This window comes from Lactuca serriola, chromosome 4, assembly GCF_051521515.1.
Source record: "Lactuca serriola cultivar US96UC23 chromosome 4, Lser_US96UC23_V15, whole genome shotgun sequence".
In the NCBI taxonomy this organism is placed as follows: domain Eukaryota; kingdom Viridiplantae; phylum Streptophyta; class Magnoliopsida; order Asterales; family Asteraceae; genus Lactuca; species Lactuca serriola.
The window spans coordinates 206,381,027-206,393,824 of record NC_136411.1 but is presented as its reverse complement, the minus strand read 5'-3'; the positions used below and the strand labels follow the sequence as shown (position 1 = coordinate 206,393,824).

Below are 12,798 nucleotides of genomic sequence, written 5' to 3'. Positions count from 1 at the left end.
GTAAAATCCGTAACTTTCACATACGAGCTCCGATTTCGACGTTCTTTATATGCACGCGTAGCTGAAAATGTTATCTACAACTCTCGTTTAGACTTCATCGGCAAATTTTGACTTTATTTTTAATTATTTATTTTTAACGGGCTGGGACACGAAAAGTCCGTTAAAAATCCATAACTTCTTCATCCGGTGTCTGTTTTCGTCAGACTTTTCGCCGTTGCGCTACTAATGTTGAGACCTTAGATTCTCATTTAGGTTGTTTTGTTCAAAAGTATCTCGAGCTCTATTTCGAGTTTTTAGCTGTCTACTGCTATACCCGAATCTTGGAAAAATCATAACTTTCTCATACGAAGTCAGATTTGGACGTTCTTTTTATGTATGCTCACGGTTTGAGGTTATCTATAACTTTCATTTAGATACTTAAGGCTAAAAACTATTGTATTGAAACTTCGCGTTTTACGTTTAATCGGTGTTGCCGGTTTTGCCGAGAATCTTCGGTTGGTCATAACTTCTTCGTTATAACTCGGATTTTAGGGTTCTTTATATGTACGAAAACCTTGATACGATTCCTACTACTTTATTTAACCCAAATAAGATTTTAGGAAAGTATATTTTGACCTAAATTTGATTGGTTTTACATTACATTGTCTCGAAATATCGGGTTGTCACGTTTTATATCTTCATAATACTGTTGAGTGTATGTGTGTATATGTATATATATATATATATATATATATATATATATATATATATATATAGTGGATTGTATTTGTATCTGTGTAAAACCCTTTGAACGTGTGTATATGGAATTACTAGTTACACTATAAAGTAATGTAGTTTTATTTAAAAAAAACGTTTGAAGATACGTATGTAAACCAAACGTATTGTTAATACCAAAATGTGAGTTATTATAACCATGCTAATTACCTTGATGGTCTGTATGACATTCTTCAGGTGTCGGAATCGGTACGACATTTGTCACTCCAGACCTGCCGGTCTAACTGTAGCTAATAGTTTAGGTGCGGGATTGTCAGTCCCGTATAGATCTTTACACAAATGTCACGCTCTCCCTCCAGGAGAGACTCTGGTTAGAATACAAGACTTTTGTTGGTTCTTAGGTAAGTACTTGAAGATGATGTTTGACAAAGCTATAATAACGGTTTACGTATAGTGTAGTGAAATTCCTTTTTCTTGTGATGTTTATATGTAAATGTTTACATAGTATGAAAATTAATTACTCCTTTAAATAATCATTTTATGTGCCCCAACCAGGTAAAATAGTGTGTATGTTCCATAAACTATACCTATTATAGTTAATATAAATTTTTTGTTGAAATGGTGAACCCTTTGTATATTATTATCAATTTTGCCATGATATTAAGTCTGAATAAAATAATTATATATGCTCATTTATATAATTATACCCTTTTTGCTCGACATGTTACAAAAGGGTTAAAGGTTTACTGTATCAAATTTGTATCCATATGTATACTTATATTTAGTAAAAATATAGGGCTAATGACTTAGGAGGGTAATTAGGTTTCCAGTTTTTCCGTATTAGGTCACTAAGGTTTTTTTTTGTGCGTATTAGACCAATATGGTTGTTATTATCGTTTACAAATAGTCATTTTTACCGTTCGTATTAGGTCACTAAGGTTTCCAGTTCGTCCCTTTGGGGACATCCGATAAAATTGGAATGATATAGAGAAGATTAGCATGGCCCCTGCACAAGGATAACACATACAAATCGAGAAATGGTCCAATTTTTTTCAAACCCTTCGTCGTCTTCTCTGGAACTCTAATTCCATTTTCAAATGCTAATAGATTTCAATTGCAATTCTTACGTTTCGGTAGTTCATCTACTGAAGTCATGATCAAACAACATGTGGATTCCATGGTCAGATTGATCTTCTTGTTGATTTCTTCAACCATTTGTAGCAAGTAAGGGTGATCTTTCTTTTTATAAAGTCTCCTTTTATGTTTTTTACATTTCTTGTCATTAAGTTTCATGCTTTATAAACTTCCATTTATGTGTTGTATATAGTTTGTATGTGTTTGTTTTTGTGTTGATTTTTGATTAATTTTGCAACTTCAGTTTCTTAGTTCATGTTGTGGTTTTTGTGTTGATTTTTGATTAATTCTGCAAGTCCCTGTTGGTTTTACATTTCCATTCGTTATCAAATGTAGACATTTATGGGAGGTATCAAAGTGAGATTGTATTTGTACATATGGATGTGTTCATGTAAATATTTAAATGAAAAAAAAGAAGTTATTGATAAAATGTTGCATATTTATGTAATGAAGATCATCAATCATATGAGTTTTTGGACTTAGAAGCTCTAGAAGGGTTGTGAGATAAGTTTAAACGGAAGCAACTATTTTCAGTCAAACAAGTCCGTCACATTGATTAGTTAGCATGTTTTCTAAATAATTAGGGCTAATGACTTAGGAGGGTAATTAGGTTTCCAGTTTGTTCGTATTAGGTCACTAAGGGTTTTTTGTGCGTATTAGACCAATATGGTTGCTATTATCGTTTAAAAATAGTCATTTTTTTACCAGTTTTAACTGGTAAAAATGACTATTTCTAAACGGTAATAACAACCATATTGGTCTAATACACAAAAAAAAAAAAACCTTAGTGGCCTAATACAGATAAATTGGAAACTTTATTACCCTTCTATGTCATTATCCCAAAAATATAAATGTAACACCTTGTATATTTAGACAATTTATCTTGTGTTTTACTTGTATCCCCCTCCCCCCTACAACAAAAAGACCCTTTTACGACGCACAAACCACGACACTTGTTGATTTATGTTACACAAAAGAGATTGACATTAAAAAAGTGTCATCTCTTCAAAAATATTTAAGGATTTAGGTCATGCATTATTGCGTGCCCTTAAATTTGTGTCTCATGTAAAAAAATTAAAAACACGGAGGGCACTTCATCTAAAATGTGTGTCCTCTATGAATTTCGTTTTATATATATATTTTTTAGGAAACGTACATCTCCTTAGAGGGAAAATGAAATCCCCATATTTTTTAAACCTCGGCATTCTTCTCCTTCATCTCCACTAGATCGATCGTTTCACATCATGTTTAAGGTTAAGGGTTTGAGATTTCTTCCAAATCGATCCTCACACTAAATGGTTCAGCAACTGCAACTCCTTTCGATTGTAGCGCCGATCGACAACTACGACTCATCAACCGTCAATCTAAGCTTTCGGTTGAACAACCCCTAATCGACACCTCCACCTTGTCGTCTCTCCTTCTCTACCAGGTTTCTCTCAAATCTATCATCCACCATATAAAGATTTACGAAGATGTGAAGGGGGTAACCAAAGGAAACGCTAAATCCCTCTCACAGTCAACCACTACAACCCTAAATCTCTCTTCTTTATAGTAGAAATTTTTTTGATGGATTATCTAGATTCTGGGTCCTGGCATGTTCGGTGCATGTGCTTTCCGATTTCTTGGTTTCATTCCTGAGTTATTGATACTTCTCGGTATGTTCCTTCATTATCTTAATTTCTCTGGATACTCCTCATTGGAAATTTATGGGTCCTGGCATGTGCGTTTTTGGGTGCTTGTTGATATTAGGGATTTTCCTTTGTACTTGTGTGTTCTATGTGCCTAGTTTAGGATTATTATTATTTAGTTTCTTATTCCCTCATTTAACTCCTAGCTTGCTCGTTAGATTGGTTATAATTATTCTTGAAGTTTTATCTTTTGTGTATTGTTTTCATGTTTCTGTATAGCTGATTGGTGCTACCTTTCGTGATCCTTGATTTACAAGCTAGGGGTTCAATTTTTTAATAGAAATTATCACTTTCTAGCGGGATAGTTAAAATGCTCTCTTTTAGTAGAATATGAGTAAAGAATCTACAGAGCCTAGATTGAAACCTGGGATGTAGGGACATGGGAATAGGGGTGGTAGAGGAAACTACTCATCTCGCCACATGTCTAATGGTAATTAACCATATAAAATGCATCTTATTTAATCTGATTTTGTTGATCATATTCATATGTTTTAAACTAAATGTAATCTAAACAACTGTATGATCTCTTTTTCGAAGGATGCCATTATGGTGGTCAATATTTGTTTGACTGCAGAAACTAAATCAAGTGAAACCATGCTTTCTGACTCATTGTTTATTCTATGAAGCTGGGAGCTTGAAACGGCACTTTTCCTCTCTGCCTTCCATTGAAACACAAATAATCAATAAATACAATAACCTAATGGGCCACTACATAAGAGCAACACTAAGACCAAATGCCCAAAGATAAAATATATACACGCGATAATAGAAACCCCAACACTCCCCTCAAGTTGGAGCATGCAGGTCATAAATGCCCAACTTGCGGAGAAGAAAACTAAATTGCTTTTGACCTAAGGCCTTCGTAAAGATATCTGCCAATTGACTTGTAGTAGGAACATAAGATGGACTGATTGTACAATCTAGTATAGCATCTCTCAAGAAGTGACAATCTACCTCAATGTGTTTCATCCTCTCATGAAAGACAGGATTTTATGCTAGATAGAGAGCAGACTGATTATCACAATGTAAGTTCATCGCACGAGGTTGACTCACTCCAAGACTATCCAGAAGACCTTTTAACCATTTAAGCTCGCATGTAAGCGCTGCCATGGAGTGATATTCCGCTTCGGTAGAAGATCTGGAGACCGTCACCTGTTTTTTAGTTTTCCATGAGATAGGAGAACGGCAAAGAAACACCATCCAACCAGAAAGAGATCGACGCGTTTGATTGGGCATGCAGCCCAATCCGAGTCACATCAACCCGACAAATGGAGATCACAATCAGCTAGCAGAAGAATCCCTTGACCGGGACTACCCTTGAGATAACGGACCACCCGCAATGCAGCTTCCCAATGAGCGCGACGAGGCTTGTGAAGATATTGAGACAAAACATGCACCGAATAGGCTAAATCTGGACGTGTGAAGACTAAATAGATCAATCGGCCCACCAACCTACGGTATTGTTCAACATCCATTAATAAAGGACTTGTTGAGTTAGCTAACTGATGATTTTGCTCCATTGGAAAAGATGTAGGCTTACAACCAAGTAAACCCACCTCAGAGATAATATCCAGAGTATATTTTCTTCGAAAAAGATAAATACCCTCCTGATTTCTCGCAACTTCGATGCCTAAAAAATATTTCAAAATGCCAAGATCCATCATGTGGAAACAAGTGCTTAGATATTTCTTAAATTTAATTATAGCAGCAGAATCATTCCCGGAAATAATAAGATCATCGACGTATACAAGAACATTGACTTGAATCTTATTTTGTTGTAGAGTAAATAAAGAATAATCTGAGTATGACTGTTGAAAACCATATTTCTTCAAAGAGTCTGTTAGTTTCGCAAACCAACATCGAGGTGCCTGTTTCACACCGTAGAGAGATTTCCTCAACCTACACACTTGATTAGGCTTTGAGCTTTGAAAGCCGCGAGGCAATTTCATATACACTTCTTCAGATAGATCCCCGTGCAAGAATGCATTATGCACATCCATCTGATGAAGATCCCAATTCTTTGCAGCAACTACTGCGAGAAAGACACGAACCGTAACCATTTTTGCCACCGGAGCAAAGGTGTCGGTGTAATCGATCCCTTCAACTTGATGATTTCCAAAAACTACCAAACGGGCTTTAAGGCGCTCAATAGTCCCATCAGAATTATACTTAACTTTGTAGAGCCATTTACTTCCAAGAGCTCGTTGACCATGAGGAAGCGTCTCTATACTCCGAGTTCCATTTTTCTAAGGCTCGTATCTCGTTCTACATAGCTTGTCTCCAACCTGAGTCACACATTGCCTCTCTAAAAGATTGAGGCTCAGTTGCTGATGTTACAGCTGCAAGGAAGTTTTTATGTCTAATAGAGAACCGATCACAGTTCACAAAGTGTGCTATAGGATATGATGTACCTGAGGAATAATTTGAAGAAGATGAACTCTGAGAAAGGGATGGACTCAACTTTTTCACTGTATTGGTAACAAATCCGCGCAGCTTAGATGACACAATTTTCTTGCGTTTTCCACGCCCCATGTTATTTCCTTCACTCACTGTATCTGTACCAGCACTAGTTACAACATTCTCATTGTCATTAGTGAACCTTGTATTGGATATAGTGTCTAAGTCCATAACTATATTTGGTATATACTTGACCCGACCCGGCATGGTCCATTTGGGTTGCACTTCAGCCGAACAATTTATGGATAATATTTGAGACTAGTACAAGTTATGATTTATTAATATATTATAAGTTCTAATATATTAATATAAGATCATATTATTTAATTAGTAGTGATCTATAATTAATCTAGGATTAATTTAGTGATCAAAGATATTACTAATTAAATATGGGCTTCTATATTTATATAGTGTGGGCTTATGCTTATTTGGAATGGGCTAGGCTTGGATGGAGAAGTCCATGGATACTCCATGGAGCTTTAACCCATGGATCTCATGGAAATGAAGAGACATGGGTATTAGGGTTTACATGGATGTAACCCTAATCCACCACACTATATAAAGGAGGCTTTGGCTCTTGAAATCACACTAGTTGACATATGTTGAGGTGAGGGCCGATTTCAAGAGAAGTGTGACTGTTCTCTCAAGGTTCCAAGTTTGTGGTGATTTGTGACTTTCATTTGAGGCATCCACATTATTGGTGCTAGGCTCTAAAACTCCAAGGAATCAACTACAACTACAAGGTAAGTGTTTCTACTAGCTTTATTTGATTCAAGTTCCGCATGCCATGCTAGTTAGGATATAAGCCTTGGAAAAATAATTATTTGCATGTATCTTAGACAAACATAGATCCAAGGTTTATTAGGGTTGCATGTACACTTAGGAAGTGTTAGAATGCTCAAAACCCATCAGTGGTATCAGAGCCTAGGCTTGTTTGTTTGATACTTGTTGCAATATGCTTGAAAAAGTCGAAATCTTGCTGTCTGACTGATGGACTCGCCGAGTCCATGGGGGGACTCGCCGAGTCCACTTGTATCTTCAACCTACTCGTCGAGTAGGTTCATGCACTCGGCGAGTAGGGTCGACATAGTGCAGTTTTTCGACTTTAGTTGCTGGAAATGGATTAGAAACATTACCCTAAACTGTTTTGGAACTTGAAAACTTGTTTTAGAAGGTGTAATGTCTTTTGTAACTCATTTACAACAACTAGTTATCAAAATTAAAAAGATTAAGTGTGATTTTGATATATGAAAGTGTTCATGTTCATGATCTTGTTCTTATTATGTTTAGATGATCATAGGAATTATTTGTAACCTATGTGGTAGATTAATTATTGATCATAATGTTATTTAATGGAGTCCATAACTTGTCCTCAAGTTATGGAAAACCAAAAGTCTCTTGGATTGAAAACCATTAAAAGAACACAAGAGTTAGAAAAGTGAAGAGTCTTCATTTTATTACTATATTAAACTCATAAGTTACAAGATATGAAAAGTTTTGAAAGTTTACAAAACTTGCCCTCAAGTTTTGGAACAAGTAAAGTCAAGTTAAAACTTTAGTTCCAACCCTTAGAATTTTAAAAGTTAAAATTCAACCCTTATACTTATATTATTATGATTTAATAATTATATATATATATATATATATATATATATATATATATATATATATATATATATATATATATATATATATATGTATAAGAACAAAGTCATCTTACCGCTAGTACGCCTCATTCACGAAGCCGGTCTATAAGGTGGGTATAAGGTTGTTGCCTATAAAATGGTGACTTAATGGGTGTCCACTCTCACCCACCGCTTGCTTGACCGGTGGAGGGTCGTTAGCCGAACGGGTAAGACAAGGACTTATAAATTCTCATTCAAAGTATGATGAATATTATAAAGTAACTAAATGTTTTATTAAATTCCCAATCTTAGTTACTTTAGGAAAAATGTGAATAAGGTGCTAATCCATGAAATTACACTTTACACTTTGTTTAAGTCGTTGGTGGAGCGTGTGTGGTTAACCGGCACACTAACTTGGACTTAACAAGGTAGGTAAAGGGTGACTTAAAGGTTTATTATCGTATCGATGGAGCGTGTGTGGTTTACCAGCACATCGATTGAGTGATAAACTTTAAAGGGTACCAAGTGATTTGCATGGTTACTTCACACCTCGTTTTGTGATCCTCGGCATCCCAATCACAAAACTTGGAGGGCACACTCGAGATTGAAACATGCCTTTGAAAAGTTCATTGAATCTCAAAGAATCTAGGAATTTCTAAGAACCAATCAAAAACCTAATACTTAAATATTTCGGTTTTCGTGGTGGAAATTGGTGAATCGTCATTCACCTACCTTTCAAATATGGTATAGCTTAGATTACGGCATACCTCTTCTAAGTTATACTATATTGTGATTGGATCCTAGCCTTAATATTACATTTTGGTGTTTTATTAAGGACTCTCTTATGTCTAAACTAATCTTGTTCTCTTCTTTTTAGATGTCTTCAAACAATGCTGCTTCTGGCTCTAATCCTAATGGATCCTTTACCCTTATGAACTTGTGTGGGAAAGTCACCTTTGATGGATCGAACTTCAATGAGTGGATCCGAAACATCAGGATGATTACCCGCTACGAGGACAAAGAATATGTCCTTGACAAGGAGCTTAAGGAGATTGATGAGACCACTGAATTTCGGGCACATGAAAGGGATGCTACGAAAGTGGCTTGCATCATGATGGCCACGATGACAGCGGAACTCCAAAAGTCTTATGAGGATTTCTACCCTTATGAAATGCACCAAGATTTCATGGAAAGATACCATCAAAGTGCAAGACAAGAGAGGTATGAAATCATCTGCTCCATGATAACAACCATGATGAAGGACGGGGAATCCGTCACGAGCCACATGCAGAAAATGCAAAGGTATGTGGATCGTTTGCTGAAGCTTAATGTGAACTTCCCTGAGGATCTTGCAATAGATATCATTTTGCACTCCTTACCATCGTGCTATCATCAATTCCGCATGACATATCACATGAATAAGGAAGAGGTCACACTCAGCAAACTTCAGGGACTTCTCAAGACCGCAGAATCAGGTCTTAAGGGGAAGTCGGTTGCTATCACTCCTACTCCAAACTCAACTCCGGTTTTGGCAATTGGGAAAAGTCGATGGAGGAAGAGAAAGAGGTCCTCAAAGGGTACCAAGGCTCGACCCTTGATGGTTCTTCTTCAAGTGGAACCAAGAAAGGTTTCGTCTCCCCTTCTTCTGACCCAAAAGAGGCTGAATGCTTCTATTGCCATGAAAAGTCTCATTGGAAGTGGAACTGCCCAAAGTACCAGCAGGATGTGAAGGATGGGAAAGTCAAACCCAACCATGCAGGTACTTACACTATCATTTCTAATAACTCACCCCATTCTAAATCTTGGGTCCTTGATACCGATTGTGGTATTCATATTTGTTGTGACTTGCAGGGACTAAGAAGAAGAGAGAATGTGGAGCAAGGAAGAATAAACTTGATCATGGGGAATAGGAAAGCTTTACCTGTTACCAAGATTGGAGTTTATACTTTATCGCTAAGTAGTGGGTTTAATTTAGATTTGAATAAATGTTGTTATTCGCCAGGAATGGCAAGAAATATTATTTCCTTTCATGCTTTGTACAAACAAGGGTTTACCTTTTCATTTAATAATGAAGTTGGTTCTATAGATGTTTTCTATAATAATGTTTTTTATTTTAAAGCATTACCTTGTGATGGTGTGTATGAAGTTGTATCTGTTGTAGATAACTTAGGAAATAATGTTTTGTGTATTGACTCTACTAATAGTAATAACTTGGATAAAGCATCATTATGGCATTGTCGTCTTGGACATATAAGCAAGAAACGCATAGGCCAACTCCAAAAGGATAGAGTCTTGGAGTCGTTTGACCTAAAGTCAGATGATAGTTGCGAATCATGCTTACTTGGAAAAATGACAAAGTCACCCTTCACAGGCTCGTGTGAGAGGGGTGAAGGTTTGTTGGACCTTATACACATGGATGTGTGTGGACCATTCAAACATGCCACAAGGGATGCTAATCGTTATTATTTGACTTTTACTGATGATTACAGTAGATATGGATATGTCTACTTAATCAAGCATAAGTCAGAGACTTTCGAGAGGTTTAAGGAATTTAAACAGGAAGTCGAGAATCAATTGGGCAGGAACATTAAGATGCTTCGATCCGATCGAGGAGGTGAGTATCTTAGTTCATAGTTCCTCGACTATCTTAGGGAATGTGGGATTCTCTCACAATTGACACCTCCCAGAACACCACAGTTGAATGGTGTGGCTGAGAGGCGTAATCGAACCTTGTTAGATATGGTTCGTTCCATGATGAGTCGAGCTACGCTACCAATCTCATTCTGGGGGTATGCCTTAGAGACTGCCGCCCATATTCTTAATCTTGTCCCTACAAAGAAAGTTGCCGAAACTCCTCACGAGATGTGGACTGGCAAATTACCTAAGCTAGACCACATCAAGATTTGGGGTTGTGAGGCTTTCGTGAGACGCGAGACTCATGATAAGCTCGAACCTCGAAGCGAGAGGTGTATTTTTATCGGCTACCCACAGCAATCCTTTGGTTACCTCTTCTATAGACCTAGTGACAATGTGGTCTTTGTAGCAAGAAGAGGAGTCTTTCGATAGAGAGAATTTATAAGCCAAGGAGACAGTGGGAGGCAAGTTGATCTTGAAGAAATTCAAGAATCAAGCGGTGAAGGAACTCCAAACACTAGCCCTCAACTTGAGGAGGAAACTCCTGTTGAGCCAGTTGATGAGCCTGTACCTCTGAGGCGTTCCACGAGAGTTAGGAATGCACCTGAGCATTACTATGGTTTCCATATTATTGCGGAAGGTGAGAGACTTATTAGTGATGAGACACTAGTAGGTCTGGATGAACCTAACAGCTACATGGAAGCCATGCCAGGCCCTGAGGCTGCTAAATGGAAAGAGGCCATGGATAGAGAGATACAATCCACGTATGACAATCAAGTTTGGAACTTGGTTGCGAATGTACCTGGTCGTAAGACTGTAGGGTGCAAATGGGTCTTCAAGAAGAAGACCGACATGGATGGTAAAGTACACACTTATAAGGCGAGACTGGTTGCAACGGGCTTCTCTTAAATTCCTGGAGTGGACTATGATGAGACCTTTTCTCCAGTAGCCAAGATTAAGTCTATTCGGGTTCTGTTAGCCATAGCTGCATTTCATGACTATGAAATATGGCAAATGGATGTCAAAACCGCTTTCCTTAATGGAAAGTTGGCTGAAGATGTTTACATGAGTCAGCCAGAGGGTTTTGTCAGCAACGAGTACCCTAATAGAGTGTGTAAGCTCGAGAAATCCATTTATGGATTGAAACAGGCACCTCGCAGGTGGAATCTATGCTTTGATGAGAAAGTCAAGGAATTTGGCTTTTCGAGGAGTGAAGATGAATCTTGCGTCTATATCAAGGCTAGTGGGAGCATAGTCAGTTTTTTGGTACTGTATGTGGATGACATACTACTCATAGGAAATGACATCCCAACCCTGCAAGAAGTGAAGTCCTGGCTTGGGAAGTGTTTCGCTATGAAGGATCTTGGTGAAGCTGCCTATATCCTAGGGATAAAGATTTTGAGAAACATGAGTAAAATGCTAATTGGACTTAGCCAAAGTACCTACTTGGACAAAGTGTTGAAAAGATTCAACATGCATAACTCCAAGAAAGGTGAGTTACCCATTTAGTGTAACGCCTGATTGAGTAAGACACAAAGCCCTAGTAGTGAGGCTGAGATAGAAGAAATGAGTCGATTTCCTTATGCTTCAGCTGTAGGATCGATCATGTATGCCATGACGTGTACTCGACCTGATATAGCTTTTGCTTTGATCATGGTTAGCAGGTATCAGGCGAACCCTGGCTAGGAACACTGGACTGCGGTAAAGAATATCCTCAAGTACCTGCGAAGGACTAAGGACTGGGTCCTTACCTTCGGTGGGAGTGATGACTTGAGAGTTGTAGGGTATAGTGATGCTTGCTTCCAGACTGATAGGGATAATTTCCGCTCTCAGTCAGGCTGGGTCTTTATCCTAAACGGAGGAGCAATTTCTTGGAAGAGTTCCACGCAAGAGACAGTGGCTGATTCCACTTGTGAATCAGAGTATATAGCAGCGAGCGCGGTAGCAAAGGAGGTGATATGGCTAAAGAACTTCATCGGAGACCTTGGAGTTGTACCAGCTATAAAAGAGCCTATGGAGATTTTCTGTGACAGCAATAGTGCGGTTGCCTTAGCCAAGGAACCAAGGGATCACGGGAGATCCAGACACATCGACAGAAAATACCATTTTATCAGACATCGAATTGAAGAAGGACTCCTCATGGCAAAGAGGGTATCATCAGATGAGAACCCGGCAGATCCCCTCACGAAGGGACTGAGTAGGGTTAAGCATCTCCAGCATGCTCGGAGCATAGGGCTGAAAGATGATATAAGTTTTAATAGTTAGATAACCCAGAAATTTGTAAAGTGTAATTGACATTAGATGATGAATAAAAGGTGTTTTATTTATGAGTAAAGTGTTGCTATCTCTTGTCGATCTTTTACTATATTTCTTTTGCATGTTTTGACTTCCAGAATAATTATGTTTGGTATATCATATTATTCAAACCTCCACAGTCAGTCATATGTCGGAAGTAGGTATGAATCAAGACTGTCATGATTGGTTGCAGAGGTCTAAGGTGTTGGACATGGCTACAACAATCATGAGTGCTCATAAGTTCTGAGCAT

The 12,798-nt window shown here is 37.8% G+C and overlaps 1 non-coding gene across 1 annotated transcript; it reads left to right on the top strand.

Annotated features, from left to right (window-relative positions):
• The first annotated feature begins 1,663 nt into the window (after window positions 1-1,663).
• LOC145103360 (U6 spliceosomal RNA) lies at window positions 1,664-1,766 on the top strand. The gene has a single exon (XR_013706454.1). It is a non-coding gene; the product is annotated as a U6 spliceosomal RNA (small nuclear RNA).
• The last annotated feature ends 11,032 nt before the right edge of the window (window positions 1,767-12,798 follow it).